A 15,425-nucleotide genomic window follows, 5' to 3' on the forward strand; every position below is an offset into this window, starting at 1 on the left:
CCAGTTTTTGATAATTTCAAGTTACCTTTTTTAGCATGCTGTCAACTGCTAGCTCAATGGGCATACAATTGAACGTTCATGGTGTCTTTTTATTTTTGAACTGCACCTTGCATCCTTATACTAACCTATTTTTATGATTTTCCTCTGCTTTCTAATGTTGTATTTGAGTAGAATCTAGAAAAAGAGAGATATAATTGTGAAGGGAATTTTTTTCTTCTGCAGCATATGTGTGAAAAATAAATAAGAACAAGGATTCCTTTAGTGTTGTCCATTTTGAGTTGGATTGTTGTATCCATTTCTACATCCTTTTTATAGGATAAATTTGCTGAATCTTTTAGATTTCTGTTTGAAATTCATGAATAATTTTTGTTTTATAAATCTATTAAGAAAATGTTGCTTACACAAGGATCTCATTTCTAGGAGTTGAAACAAGGGCCCTTTGCCAGTCTGTAGGATGTACAGTAAGTTAAATATCAAACTATACATGTTTAGAAGGTATTTTTTTGACAGTATGCAAGGAGCAGAAATGTTTAGAAGGGAGTTTTATTGACAGTATGTGAGGAGGACAAAATAGTCCAGCAGAAGCAAAGGAGTCATTCTATGCTAACAACTGGGTCAGCAGAAAATCATGCTATGCTAACAATTGGGCAATTAGAAGTCGTGTATTATCTTAGGGTTCTTGCCTTAGGTATGTTGCACGAATATAATCTATAGCTAGAACTTCTACCTTCTATTAGAATTGCTCTCCATCTATTTGAAGATGAATAATTTCCATAAGATGCTTCATTCATGTTTGATGGAATAAGAACTTTTTCCCATGATCCACTGTTTAATTTTAAATCCCAGTGTGTTACTATTTTAAATTCATTCCTTTGCTGGTATAAATCTGTGTCTCACCAAACTGTCAACCAGACCTCCCTAAAAAGACCTCCTTTAAATCATTAGAGGGAAAAAGGAATGTTGCATCAAATAACTGTTCGCAAGGCTGTCACTTGATAACAAGAAAATTGATGTAGATGGTCATTCCATTTAGAGCCATAACTAAGTAGAATAGAGGATCAATTTTCAATACATGTCGAAGATATTACACATGCAGCATGTATAATGAGTGATATTTGGCATGTAAAACAGTGGTTTGAGTACTGATTTTAGAAAATAAATTATTATTTTAAAATGCATTTGCATGTGATCTACCATGAACGATCCACAGTGAACCTGCCTGTTTGTCGCCTGGGTGGTGAGCTGCAGAGCTTGGGAGTGAACTTTGCACCTTGTTCTGGTGAGCTACAGGTGCGGAGTGAGTTTTCCAAAATGTTCTAGTTACCTGGTGAGTTGCAGGGGATGTCGGGTCGAATTGGTCAGGGAGCAGCCCGCGGGTTATTTCCGAATTCAAATTCCATGGTGATTAACTCCCCGGCGGAAAGACATGATGGAAATCAGAATGTTTGTCAAATTCCTGTCTGTCGTCAACATTAATGCGAAGGGTGGTGGAGCTGGGCGGAGCTCGTGGAGGGTGGCGGAGGGCGAAGGAATTGCCGGCGGCCAGAGCTGGAGGTTTTTCCAGGCGGCAACGGAAACCGGCCAATTCCTCCACCTAGGTAGACTATTCCATTTTCTTTGATGTGAATTGGGTGATTCCTATGAATCATCACTCTTTTAGGAAGTGAAGGGCTTGTCTAGCAGGAACACTTAATTGCATGACTCGTGCCACTAGCACTAGGGTTGGAGTTGGAAGGCATTATGACTATACCGAAAAGAGAATTTTCATAATTAGTAACTATTTTCCTCTGCAATCCATTAGGTGGAGTCGAAATTGTATTTATAAAATGACGAATGCAATTTTCCTTTCCATATCTTGAAGGGTTCATGATCTCCGCATGATTTTTCTCATCTAGGTTCGCTGTGACAGATGAATCTTTGATAGATAAACATAAGTGTGAATAAGTTGATTGAGATTTTGCTAGAAATAATTCTCATATTTCTTCATGCCCTTTAGCTCTACCAAAGCTTTTGCTGTCCAACCACACTACAATTTTTTTTATTCATGTCTTCTCCATGGTCCAGAATATACTTCACTACCTCTGTCAATCCATCACTAATGGCAGCATGGACAGTTGTGTTCCCATCTCTATTTGTTGCATTTATATCTGCTCCATAACTTAGTAAATCATTAAACATATCCAAATCCCTATATTGTGCAGAAATGCAGAGGAAACTACCAATCATACCCTCCTAAAGTTTGCACCATTGTCACAAAGTAATGTGGCAAAAAGTTTATGTTGGCCCAATATTGCTTACCACAAAGGAACACTTTCGACTTTATCTGTTAGTTTTATGAAATGTTAAATATAATCCCATCAAATTATTCATTTCATTAATAGTGGCAATAGTTTGAAATTTAAAAAACATGATGATTTCACTGAACTTTAGAGAAAAAATTAGAACAAATTTTTATATTAACAAAAACACTGCTTGATTGGGAAAACAACTAATGAGTGCACGAGAGAGGGGAGAATATACCCTTGTTGATGATGTCTGCTCCATATATTAAAAGAAGGTTGACGCAATCTTTAAAGCCATTTGTTGCAGCAATGTGCTTATAACAAAGAATACAAAATAGAAAGTTTTAATCGGTTATCCCACTCATAGTAGTGTATGGCTTAAAATGAAAAGATGTACTTAAGTTAGGAATCACAAAAACATAAAGAAAGTTTTGCGAAGACCATGAAACTCTACTGATCAAAATGAATCTTAGTTTTGAAATTTACCAAGGGTGTGCATCCATTGGTGCTTGATTCATTAGGATCCATCCCTCTTTTCAATAATTGCTCCATTAGGCATCCCCTATTGAAGCAACAGAACAGAGACTAAGAGGTGCATCCATTCTTCCTTTTGCTAGCAACTGATCTATCTCTTTTGAAAGTTTTCCAAAAATTGGGTCCTTCAGTCGCTTCAATTGCTAGAGTCATATAAACACGAAGTTAAGTTTTCTTGCAATACTAACCAAGACATTACAATAATACATTTAATTGATCCTATTCCTCGAAAAACATATTATGGTAATTTCACTCAGCATATTTATCGTAAATCTTTCTTGCAAACCTTATGAATATTGTTCATGATGCTCGTTCTATTTGCATTATTAAATTGTACAATATTCATGAATCAATTGTGGTTCAATCACAAAAGTTGAGAAATCCTCTTTGTATGAATTGTGTATTCTTGTGGTCTATAACAAAGCACTCTAATGTCTCCGAAAACATCTCCGAGATGGGACTACCCAAGAATCTGGAATGCAGTAGGAGACAAGTTTACAATAAAGAAACCAACTGACTTAGTTTTGTGATTTCAAAACAATATATGTGCTACTAATGCCTAGGGTAAAACAAACAAGTCATTTGGACTGAGATATGTCATTTTTGCACTTCAAATTTTCCAATGTGACTAAAACATAAAGTGAAACAAATGGTTGTCCCAAATTTATTTGTAGACGAGATGCATACATTCTAATATTCATGCTTATTATGTAATGAATATCCTAACAAGAAGATACTAAGAGCATGAATAATCACATTCATTTAATAAAAATTAGCTTGCCTGCTCTGTTTTAACTTTTACCATTGTCTTTGTCTAGTAGTATGTCTTGAAAAATGAAACAAAATTTGAGTGTTATTGTAGCTCCACATTAGCATTTTCATCACTTTGTTGTAGTTATCTATTTGAAGACACATTCGGCAAAAGAAATAAAGTGAACCACCTAAAAGTTCTAAATTTTTTTTACTTTATAACATTCAGAAAGATACCTACCACAACACAAGACACTTACACAAACATTTGTGGGTGCTTCATTCATTAAAATGGCATATTCCTTTGGGGGAAAGTACTCTGCCTTCATCTCTGAAACCTTCCAAGCACAGGGCGACTATTAGGTTATTTTTTCCTCAAAGTTGTTGTACTGAAGCCCACTAGCAAAGACAAAAAATAGGGTATCCTTATCATAATTAAGCAATACTTACCAGCTAGAAAACATGTTGGACACCTAACCCTCTATGGGTTAGTGTGGAAGCCAAATAGAAAACCTAAGTCCAAGAGACCTTGGGATGTTGAACCCAAAGATCAAACCATGTACTATGAATGTATATGTTTTGTTAATAAAAAATGCACTCTCATGTTTTATCTTTCATATTTGTTGCTGCCAAGTGTGTGTTTAACATGGTATCAGAGTAGGCGGTCCCTTACCCTGCTCAACTGTGACCCACTTGTTTTCGGTGGCCTTTTCATACATGTCAGTTGTGTATCTCTATTCTAGATTGCCATCTCTATCACATCTCTGTTGTTGAATGAGTTGGTTGAGAGTTGAATATTATACCATACCTTGACTTTTGTGAACCACCCCAACACACTGCTGTAAGTACCTGTCAGTTTTTCCTATGTGCTGCCTCTCGAAGATCTTCATGTCCATTATTCTTCATGTGTTCATTCTTGCCTGAACCTGAGTGTTTTCAATGTGCGCTTGAGCTAACGCTCCATTAATTTGGCCTTTATCAGAAATCTATTTTCTTCTTGTTGTGAGGGGCGTTTTCTATTATAGATTTTGCATTGGACAGCAATTCATCTGACCTTGTGCTGGCTGGCCTTCTCTTAGCACTATTGATGTTATTCTCTATCTGCTCAACATCTTGAAACACCACCTCCCATACCACCATAAGCTGTTGCAATTTGGTTAATGCCCGACCTAGACCGCCTCCTCCGCCTACATTTGGTTGAACGTTGGACTGTCCTCTGGCAGTTTTTCCATTATGAAATTCTTTGTCGTACCTAACGTCCATGGCTACTTCTCCCTGAAAACAAATTGGTAATGATGGAGTGAAAGAAATGCAGAGCAGTTTGAGGATTCACGAGAGTAGAGGTGGGATGGAATGTCATCTGTTGGCCTAGCTAGAGAGAATTAGGGAAGAAGGGAATCCAAAGTACTCTTTCGAGAACCTGTCTCTCAGTACTGTTACTTGGTGCATGTGGACTCGCTGAATGGCTTACCATCTGCTGGAAATGATTTATACTCTGCTCTGGAAGGAGGGATTGGGATGATTGGGGGACCATTGCAAGTAATCACGGCCACGATATTCTCGCACGAAGGTTGGGAGGTCGAAGTAATGTCCCTTGCTAATACCTTCGGTTGTTCACATATCATGCAGATGGTAATTACAACGGAGAACACCAAGTTGAGGGTGGATATACATTTGTTTGCCGATATTTTAAGATTGTGTGGCCATCCAGGTCATGCAGTGGATCGATGAAACGAAAAACATAGTATTCCTGTCTTCAAGAAAAATAACATCGCACTGGTTTTATTCACAAGTGTATGCCTCCTTTTATCTTGACAAGGTCTAAGTCGGCTTAGTTCCTGTTCAAATTTGAGTTGTCACCTACGCGAAATCTTGAGTGTGAAACCCCTTCACTATATGATCAGTGCGTTGATGAGTATGGCTTTATGGTCTTGAAGCTCCTCGGATTGATTCTTGCAGCAAGGATTCTTACCACTGTTAGCACCGTGGGCAAGCTCGGCTCAATATATCATCATCCCGAAGGGCCCTCTCGCCTTGGTCTTGACATCGTAAGTCCCATCGTTGTGCCATGTGATTCGAACCATGATCAGCGCACAGTTCTTCTCTGCAATGAGAGCTCGGAGCTTCCTCTTGCATTTGTCAAGGGCAGCCTTGTACTCCTCGCTTACAGTGGGATAAACCTTCACCATGGTGTCTTCACCTGCAAATGACCCACAAAATTCCTTTGGAGAGAGCTGAGAGACTCGAACTAGGATCTATTGTTTGCAAATATGACAGAGCTACTTCAGTGGAATGATCTGTATGGTGAAGGAGGTTCAAGGCAGAAAAAAAGGCACATAGTTATTTTATCTAGGCAAGGTATGTACATAAACAATAATTACAAATTGGCCTGGACTCTTATTATTACTTATGAAGGTGGTCCTTTGGCAGCCCTTTCAAGTGGAATGTATCAAATACCGAAGTTCCATCTGCATGCCATGTATAATAGTGTTTTTCTTACTCGTTCTCGGAATTTAGTGTCCGATCTGATTTTTGGACATTTTCACTAGTGGGCTTCACATTATAATCGACCAGGAGATGATCTCATTTTGGAAAAATCCATAATGATCAATTAGTGTTCCTCGCATCCTCATTGTGCCTTGAATGATCGACTTAAGTTATATATTACTGGTAAAATAATCTTGTTGTTCAAGATTGATTAGGGACAATTGAATATCCTCTACGCCGTTTCCATAGTGGTTCTTATGAGTTTTCTTCTCCACTGTAATGGCACCTTTTCGTATGCTTGGAATCGGTCTTGGCTGAATCCATTATATGTTGTGTATTCACTTCATTATATTGGTATAACTTAGTTCATGTCAAAATATCTTGCGTTGTATAATATTCTGACAAGAACACTTGATGGTTCGTTAAGCTGGGTCAAACAATGGAGTTTCCTACATGCATAAGAGTTGCAGTGTCGAATGAAATTAGAGAGAAAGGTTATTCGAGTGGAGAAAAGGACCTAGCAATCCTTTAGAAGAGCATTTTAAAGTTGTCTTTGACATCATATTCATAGTTGAGTTGTTTATAGGTGAAGGAGAACCATATTTTTGGAGATAGTATTTCCTATTAATTTGATAAGCCCTTTTGTAGCTTGAGTCTATTATTGAAGAACAATCCTTAAAATATTCATCACCAATTTCCCATTTTATTTCTCTGAGCATTATCATTTTGTACTGCAACAAATTGGTGTTTACTATTGTTTATTGGCATATTGTTCTAGTGCGGAATTGCAACAACATTGTGCATTTGGTTTCTTAACACTTTTCCCATTTGTTTGGTTGAATAATGGTGAAAATTCATGGCTTATTGGAGTTACTAAAAACTCTAATCAGGGCCACTGCTGACAGCACAGTCAAAATTAACAAAGCCTCTCTTTTAGACATTCAAACATGTATGTAAAATTCACATGAAAAGATAGAGTTTTTGCAGCTAGAATCACAACTACAGAAAGAGGAGTTACAGAAGTATCGTCATGATTCTGAACTTGTTTCTGTTCAGAACAATTCCCTTTTGAATAAGAAATTGACTCCCATCAACATGCAGAAAATAATGATGACAGTAAAGTTGAGGCTGATTCAAGATCAGATGTGGATGTAGAAGTCCAGCCTACACTTCCCAAGCCAATCATCAGACCTTGGGAAGAGCTTCTCCACAACAAGCACAGAACTTGCCTTGGATATGAAAAGGACATGTCCTTTCATATTCCAGACTACTCCAAGCCAATCCAATTCAAAGTGATGGATTTCTTCAAGACGGTTCATCTTCACCTCCTCCTCATGACAGTTCACCTCCAGGTATTCTAGATTCTGCCCCTCTTCCATAGCAACAGCAACAACAACATATTGTGAAATGCCAACACTGTGACCGAGTTGACCATCTAAAAGATCACTATTTTGATCTTCATCCATGTAAGCATTGTCATAAAACCAATCATTCTTCAAACAGATGCTTCAAAAACAAACCTCCTGCAAGAACAAAGATTGATGTTGGATGGATCACTTCTTGGCAATGGGCATCAACAACCAAGAAGATATTTCAGTCACATGTCAGAACTTGTTCAAAAGTATTGAAGAGTCTTGCAGTTGAGTTTTCTCCATCATCCCACCTTGTATCTCACATGGGGGAAATGATGGTCATCTACAAGCTTCAAAGCCACATCAAGTGAGTGTGAGCCACAACCTGTCACACCAGTTTTAGAGTTGTAGCCAGAGACAAAGATGCTTGTGAGCATGCCTTCAGTTGGTAATCTGGGAGACTTCCTCTAGGAGAAGACTTGAGCTTCTTGCGAGTTTCGGAAGAATTCTAGGAATAGAGTTGGGGACACCTCCTCTAGCAGAAGATTTCATCTTTTTGCGAGAATTGGAAGAGTTCCAGGAATTACATTAAGCATTCCATAGTTGTTGGTCATCCTTAAACCATCACAGGGTGAGACTTCCCTTTTCAGGTTGAAGTTCTCCATTTATGCGGGTGTGAGACCTCCCTTTCATGGTTGAAGGTTTCCCTCTTCAAAACATGAGGAACACTTCCTCTAGCAGAAGACTTGAGCTTCATGCCAGAATTGGAAGAGTTCTCAGAACTGCACTATCCGTTCCAGTGTTGGTGGTCATCCTTAAACCACCACCCTTTATACCAACATTTCAGGGAGCACATTCAGCGTAGTGCTGCCATGCATTTTTGCACATTCTATATTACAGCTCTCTTCTTGGACTCATACATAACCCTTCGGATTAAGGGGGGAATGTTGGACACCTAATCCTCTATGGGTTAGTGTGGAAGCCGAATAGACAAACTAAGTCCAAAAGACATTGGGATGTGGAACCCAAAGGTCAAACCATGTACTACAAATGTATATGTTTTGTTAATAAAAAATGCGCTCTCATGTTTTATCTATCATATTTGTTGCTTCCATGTGTGTGTTTAACAAAACAAAATCATGTGACACTCCTTGGAAAAGATACGCTTTATCAACAATAAGAGAAACCAAGATCTTTGCAATGCTTGTACAAATGGCCTTTAGAAGATCATTTAAAGTTTCTTCTTGTTGCAATCCCTCTTGTCCTAAATTTCAAGCACATATGTGCCAACATTTGATCTTGCAATTGTTGTGGCAGCTGATTCCTAAAAGAAAATCTTGAAGCTACCTAAATTGTGTCCCTCTGCAAGCAAAATGAAAGTCAAATCCTCATATGACGTAGCATTTTTGCATTGAAAAGAGAGAATATGTAAGTATAACTTTTCTATACACAATTCTATTAAAAATATATTCCTTATAAATTTCATGGTCTGGCTTGTGCCATGTACAATTAAGTTTGTCATGTTTCCTATCAAGTATGCAGTGAAACCCAAACTAAATAATATGTAGATGATATCAAATATCATTTCTCTCGTATTTTCTGCATGCAGGTCTCCACATCCAACACTGGTCAGAGTGGTAATGGAAAAATAGATTGCAGTAATACAACGAATTCAAAGGCTTTGTTTCATAAAATGTGGAAATGCAGCACCAATCCATGTCCTACTTGGATCATGATATCTAGAAGCAAGCATATATGAAAGTCATCCAACTGAGTGAATTGCAAAAAAGTGTTACCTGCACAATTAAGCAAATATGGTTTCAGATTCATTATGTTGATAAATATTATTTGAAATTAAATATTTCCTTCCACAAAATTCAAGCAAAATGAAATTGTTGGTGTTAACTTACATAAACAAGCTTAACATAGCGTGTCAAGAAATAGTTGAGTCAGATATTCTTCTCTAGTCTTGAGAAAAGATCACTTAAATGCCAGAGGCACAACATATTAAAAGCACTGAACGTTAACCCAAGTTTCACTATGAATACTAGACTAGTTGCTTGAAAGGGTAGTGTTGAACAGACATCAAGTATGAACCATGTGCCACTATACCTATGTCACTAGGGAATATGATGAGATAGTGCTTTATGGACAGTGAAAGTTCTATTTATTGTATGTTTCAATCATAGTCCATGAAAGAATGACACTAATGATCTACTCCATGGTTTTGAAGATTGAAAAATCAACTAGCCATTTAGCAAGCAAGAAATTTCCAAGACTTTTGAGATTAAGACCCAATCAATAATCAAGATCCACCTAATTCACTAATGTAAGAAATTTACATTTCATTAAACACTAAATTCATTTTAATAAAAGGCACTTGAATTTAAAATGACATCTCTCTATAAGATACAAGCTTCCATTTAACCAAGGGTTTGGTTAGAATGCTTCCATTTAACCAAGGGTTTGGTTAGAATGTTTGGAACCTTCTCATCTGTGGAGATATATTGAAGCCTTGGCCCAGACTCAGAGGCATATTTGAACCAACATCAGCCAATGAGTTATTATATAACCAACATCAGCCAATGACTTATTATATAAGTAATGCAAAAATGACATCCTTAATAAAATGAAACAATGATCGGCTTTGATAAATGGAAAGATCATCTTAAAATGCCCATATATGTGCCCAACGCATCCAATGCATATACCAATTCAAAAAATGCACCTTGTGGAGAGCACCACACATGGATGCACATATCACAAATAAACTTCCGTCTTCATTCCACCAACGCACATACCATATGGAATGGTCTTGAACACAGAGTTTTAATTGACAGCAAGCAACTTTAATTACCAACGCACTAGAGTTTCGACTAACGTACATACTAAGCAACGCACTATAATCAACACTTCAACCATTCACCATCATACATAAAAGTCATTATGGCATGCACCATTCCAACGAGCTGACTTCCAGGTTCCAACCAATGCTAACAAAGTGCTCAAAGCAGAGAGAACATTCAACGCAGCTCCGGAAAGTATACAAGGTCAGTACTTTACTCTCGGATCCCAACATAAATGACCAGCCTTCATACCACATATACCACACAACGTTTAACAATATATCATGACGGAAATTACCCACAAAGAAAATATCATCGTTCAACCAAATGCATAGGGGATTGGTTCTAAGAAGAGAAACCAACACTTAATAAAAGGACCAGCGCACATATTTTGAACAACACACCAATGCACAGGTTTCAAGAGAGGCTAGGATAGCTCAACATTCCATCGCATATTTCAACTTCAACACACAATCTTGGGTATAGTCGAATTCACTCAGTGCATCAAAACCAAGCCAAGCTCAATGCACAGTACAGGAGACTTCATTCCAACGAATTCACATTAAAGAATACACCAGCACATACCATGGTCATATACCCCAACATATACCAACACTCCAACTCACATATAACACTAGTCCTTCACCAATGCAGCAACCAACACGAACACGCAACTTTAAAACTCTTCAACTATAAGGTTAATAAATCTATTTCTGCAGAATCTTCACTCAACTTTCATAGTCAAATAACCAAACTTTTCACCTGCGAGAACAACAATTTTGTGAATGGCTAATTTTAAGTTCTTCTGTAGCGCTCTAATTTCGAATATTATAGGAAATCTTAACTCGTGAAATTATGAGTTCATATATAAAATAAATACTTACCACCAATTTTCAGTAGCTCCTGAATTGCATTTGGAAAGAGTATCACTTTCCCTAGTTTCTTATTTGCTTTGATGTAAATTGCTTGATGCATGTGGATCGCACTCTTCTAGGAAGAGAAAGGTTTGTCCAGCAGGAACACTTAATTGGATGACTCGTGGCACTGACACTAGGATTGGTTTTGGAAGGCATTTTGACTATACCGAAAAGAGAATTGTCAAAATTAGTAACCATTTTCCTCTACAATCCATTAGGTGGAGTGGAAATTATATTTATAAAATGATGAATGCCATTTTCCTTTGCATATCTTGAAGGGTTCGTGATCTCCCCATGATTTTTCTCATCTAGGCTCGATGGTACAGTTGAATCTTTGATAGATAAACATAGGTTTGAATATGTTGACTAAGATTTTTCTGGAAATAATTCCTATATTTCTTCATGCCCTTGATGCTCTACCAAAGCTTTTGGTGTCTAACCCCACTACAATCTATTTTATTCATGTCTTCTCCATGGTCCAGAAGATACTTCACTACCTCTGTTAATCCATCACTGATGGAAACATGGAGGTTTGTGTTCGCATCTCCATTTGTTGCATTTATATCTGCTCCATAACTTAGTAAATCGTTCAACATATCCAAATCCTTATTTTGTGCAGCATTGCAGAGGAAATTGCCAAAAATACCATACTGAACATTTGCACCATTGTCATAAAGTAATGTGGCGAGCAGTTTATGTTGGCCCAATATTTCTTCTCACAAAGAAACATTTCCTTCATCATCTGTTAGGTTTATGAAATGTTAAATATAATCTGGTCAAATTATTCATTTTATTAACGGTGGCAACAGTTTGAAATTTAAATAAGATGTTGATTTCACTAAACTTTAGAGAAAAAATTCGAACAAATGTTTATATTAACAAACACACTGCTTGATTGGGAAAACAACTAACGAGCGCACGAGGGAGGGGAGAATATACCCTTGCTCTTGACATCTTCTCCATATTCTAAAAGAAGGTTGACACAATATTTAAAGCGATTTGCTGCAGCAATGTGCTTATAACAAAACAAAACAAAATAGGAAGTTTTAATTGATTATCCCACTTGAAGCAATGTATGCTTCCAAATGGAAATATGTACTTAAGTCATGAACCACAAAAACATAAAGAAAGTGTTGTGAAGACCATGAAACTCTACTCATCAAAATGCATATTAGTTTTGAAATTTACCAAGGGTGTGCCGCCATTGTTGTTTAATTCATTAGGATCCATCCCTCTTTTCAATAATTGCTCCATTAGAAGTGCATCCCCTATTGAAGCAACAAAATAGTGACTAGCAGGTACATCAATTCTTCCTTTTGCTAGTAACTAATCTATCTCTTTTGAAAGTTTTCTAAATGTTGGGTCCTTCAATCATTTCAATTGTTAGGGTCATATAAACATGAAGTTAATTTTTCCTAATTTTTCCTACAATACATTTAATTGATCCTATTCCTATAAAAACCTATTATGGTAATTTGACTCGGCATATTTATCGTAATTATTTCTTGCAAACCTTAAGAAGGTTGTTCATGATGCTCGTTCCATTTGCATTATTAAATTGTACAATATTCATGAATGAATTGCGGTTCATTCGCAAAAGTTGAGAAAGCCTCTTTGTATGGATTGTGTATGGCTGTGGTCTATAACAAAGCACTCCAATGTCTCCAAAACATCTTCGATATGGCACTGCCCAAGAATTTGGATTGCAGTGGGAGACGAGTTTACAATAATGAAACTAGCTGACTTAGTTTTGGGATTTCAAAACAATATAAGTGCAACTAATGCCTGGGGTAAAACAAACAAGTCATTTGAAATGAGATATGTCATTTCTATACTTCAAATTTTCCAATGTGACTAAACATAAAGTGAAACAAACGGTTGTTCAAAATTTATTTGTAGATGATATGAAAACATTCTAATATCCATGCTTATTATGTAATGACTCTCCTAACAAGAAGATACTAAGAGCATGAATAATCACTTTCATTTAATAAAAAATAGCTTTTTCTGCTATGCTTTACCCTTGTCTTTGTCTACTAGTATGTCCTACAAAATGAAACAAAATTTCAATGTTATTGTACCTCCATATCACTATTTACAACACTTTGTTGCAGTTCTCTGTTTGAAGACACATTCGGCAAAATAAATAAAGTGAAGAACCTAAAAGTTCTGAAATTTTAGACTTTGTAAAGTTCAGAAAGATTCGTACAACAGCACCAGACACTGGCACATAAAAATTAGCCGGTGCTTCATTCATTCAAATGACATCATCCTTTGGGGGAAAGTACTCTGCCTTCATCTCTGAAACCTTCCAAGCACAAGGTGACTATTAGGTTATTTTTTCCTCAAAGTTGTTGTACTAAAGTCCACTAACAAAGACAAAAAATAGGGTATCCTTACCATAATTAGGAAATACTTACCAGCTGGAAAGGAAAATCATGTGACACTCCTTGGAAAATATATGCTTTATCAACAATAGGAAAAACCAAGAAGTTTGCAATGCTTATGCAGATGGGCTTCGGAAGATCATTAAAGTTTCTTCTTGTTGCATACATGTGGCAACATTTGATCTTGCAATTGCAGTGTGAGTTGATTCGTAAAAGAAAATCTTGAAGCTGCCTAAATTGTGTCCCCCTGCAATCAAAATGAAAGCCAAATCCTCATCTGAAATAGAATTTTTGCATTGAAAAGAGAGAATATGTAAGTATAAATTTTCTATACACACACCTGTTAAAAATATATTCCTTAAAATTTCATGGTCTGGGTTGTGCCATGTACAATTAAATTTGTCATGTTTCCTATGAAGTATGCAGTCAAACATAGATTAAATAACCTGGAGACGATATCAAATATCATTTCTCTCGTATTTTTAGCATGTAGGTCTCCCAATCCAACAGTGGTCAGAGTTGTAATGGAAAAATAGATTTTAGTCATATAGTGAATCCAAAGGATTTGATTCATAAAATGTGGAAATGCAGCACTAGTCCATGTCCTACTCGGATCATGATATCTAGCAGCAAGCAGATATGAAAAACATCCAACATAGTGAACTACAAAAAGTGTTACTTTAACAAATGAGCAAAGATGGTTTTAGTTTCATTATATTAGTGAATATTATTTTCAATTAAGTACTTCCTTCCACTAAATTCAAGAAAAATGAAATTGTTGGTGTTAATTTAGACAAACAAGCCTAAAATAATGTGTGCAGAAATAGTTGAGTCAGATATTCTTCTCTAGTCTTGAGAACAGAGCACTGACCTGCCTTAAACGCCAGATGCACAACATATTAAGAGCACTGAACCCTAACCCAAGTTTCCTTGTGAATATTAGACTAGCTGCCTGAAAGGGTATTGTTGAATAGACATGAAGTATGAACCATGTGAAAATATATGTGTGTCACCAAGACAGATGATGAGATAGTGCTTTGTGGAGAGTGAAATTTCTATTTATTGTAGGTTTCATGCATATTCCATGAAATAATGACACTAATAATCTACTCCATGGTTTTGAAAATTGAAAAAGCAACATCCATTTAGCAATTAAGAAATTTTCAAGACATTTGAGATTAAGACCCAATCAACAATCAAGATCCAACCAGTCCACAAATGTAAGAACTTTACATCTAATTAAACACTAGACTCATTTTCATAAAAGGCACTTCACTTTAAAATGACATCTCTCTATAAAATACAAGCTTCCATTTAACCAAGGGTTTGATTGGAATGTATCGAACCTTCTTGTTATAGATCCATTTCGCCACATCACTCCCAACATTCATATTAGTACTATTAGGGCTCCTCAAACCCTAATCAAGTTGCTACATGCCCTAGACAATTCATCACTTTGAATGCCTCCTTCCCTGAAAGTTTCTTTGCGTGAAGTCCTCTAGAAATGCCTCCTTGAGGGATCAATGTAGCCTTGGTGATCCAGGTGGATATTGGTGGCCACCTGCCAAGTCCACTTGGACCCCCACCATTGTTTCTTTTAGCGTTTCAGTTTCCTTAATTGTAGCATAGTTTACTATTTTTAGCAGTTTTTCAAGTCCTAAACTTCGGGAGCTATTTTGAGACCCTAAACGACGTTTTTTTGGGAAAATTGGGAGCAACATGGGTCCATGGGCCAATGTTATTCTTCCCAAAGTTGTAGTTCTCTGATAGATATTTCTAACGAAAGTACCGGCTCACTATTTTCAGTCGAACCCACCTGGAATTCGTTCCAGGATGCCATCAAGGAGCAGTACTACCCTGTGGGAAGCTA

At 36.8% G+C, this 15,425-nt stretch overlaps 2 pseudogenes; both read right to left on the bottom strand.

The window, feature by feature from the left end:
- Positions 1-1,998: 1,998 nt before the first annotated feature.
- Positions 1,999-10,292, bottom strand: LOC149244478 (potassium channel KAT2-like; annotated as a pseudogene).
- Positions 10,293-10,975: 683 nt separating this feature from the next.
- Positions 10,976-13,425, bottom strand: LOC149244479 (putative potassium channel AKT5; annotated as a pseudogene).
- Between the last annotated feature and the right edge of the window lie 2,000 nt (positions 13,426-15,425).

This window comes from Pinus tabuliformis, chromosome 8 (genome assembly GCF_031772625.1).
Source record: "Pinus tabuliformis cultivar Carrire ecotype Pingquan chromosome 8, CPIR1, whole genome shotgun sequence".
In the NCBI taxonomy this organism is placed as follows: domain Eukaryota; kingdom Viridiplantae; phylum Streptophyta; class Pinopsida; order Pinales; family Pinaceae; genus Pinus; species Pinus tabuliformis.